This window comes from Neopelma chrysocephalum, unplaced genomic scaffold (assembly GCF_003984885.1).
Source record: "Neopelma chrysocephalum unplaced genomic scaffold, ASM398488v2 Primary Assembly neopelma1_63, whole genome shotgun sequence".
NCBI classification, from domain to species: Eukaryota; Metazoa; Chordata; class Aves; order Passeriformes; family Pipridae; genus Neopelma; species Neopelma chrysocephalum.
The window spans coordinates 16,097,171-16,098,234 of NW_020897720.1; positions in this window are offsets into that span (position 1 = coordinate 16,097,171).

The following is a 1,064-nucleotide window of genomic DNA, read 5'->3' on the forward strand; positions in this document are numbered from 1 at the left end:
TCCAGGGAGCGGTGGGGAGCCAGGGGGCAGCACCCCCTCGGCTGCCGATCCAGGGGGAGCCGGGGTCGGTCCCCCGCAGCTGCCGATGCAGGGTCTTGGGGAGGCGGTGTCCCGGGACAGCTGTGCCGGCCGGCTTTGGTCAGTGCCCAGTACGGGAGCAGCCCATGCTCAGGGGTGCTCCCCCGATCCAGAAGGACTAGGATGCAGCCTCTCAGGGGGGCTGGTATTGAAAATATTGTTACAAAGAAAAGTAATAAAAGATGTTTCATTCTATTATAATTTTGTTTTACTTTTATTTTCATCTGATTACTTGATTGTTTATGCTATTGTTTTGTTGCTGTAGTACTGCTCCCGTTGGGATGGGTGGGACAGCTCCTAGAGATATTTAAGTGAATGACAAAGACTGATTTGTAGCCTTGTCAACAGCCCCGGACTGCAGAGATACCCAGGAGCAGCTTTAGGCAGAGGCAGCAGAAAGCTGAGGCAGAGACAGCAGAAAGCTGAGGCAGAGACAGCAGAAAGCTGAGGACCTGGAGCTCAGGCAGCAGAGCTGGTGGAGACATAAACACGGTAGGGCTGTGGGCAAAACCAGAGTGGGGCTGGGTTAGGGAGTATGGACCTGGCATAAGCACTGCAGGGATGGAGCTGGGACAAAAATAGTCAGGCGTGGCCTGGAATGTGGGATTGAGAGCTCTGGTGGATAACTCAGACCTTTAACAAAAGAAGGATACTAGGATTGGAATGTGCAGCAGCTTTACCTGGAGCTGACATCAGAGCTGGCAGAGAAATAAAGCTGGTGGGTCTGGGTATGAGATAGGCAGAGTGGAGCTCGGAAAGGGACTGTGGAGGAGGGATAGGGACCGTGGCACTGGAGCAGAAATCACTGTACAACTGAGACAGGGACTGGCACCGTCGCTGAAATCCCTGTGTGGCTGTGGAATAGGGATTGATGGGTGGGAACGTGCACTGTGTGGGTAGAGCTGAAATCAGTCTAGGGCAGGGATCTGGACTTTGGAGTTGGGATAGGGTTTGTGGGGCTGGAGGAGTACCTGGGGGACTGGGAT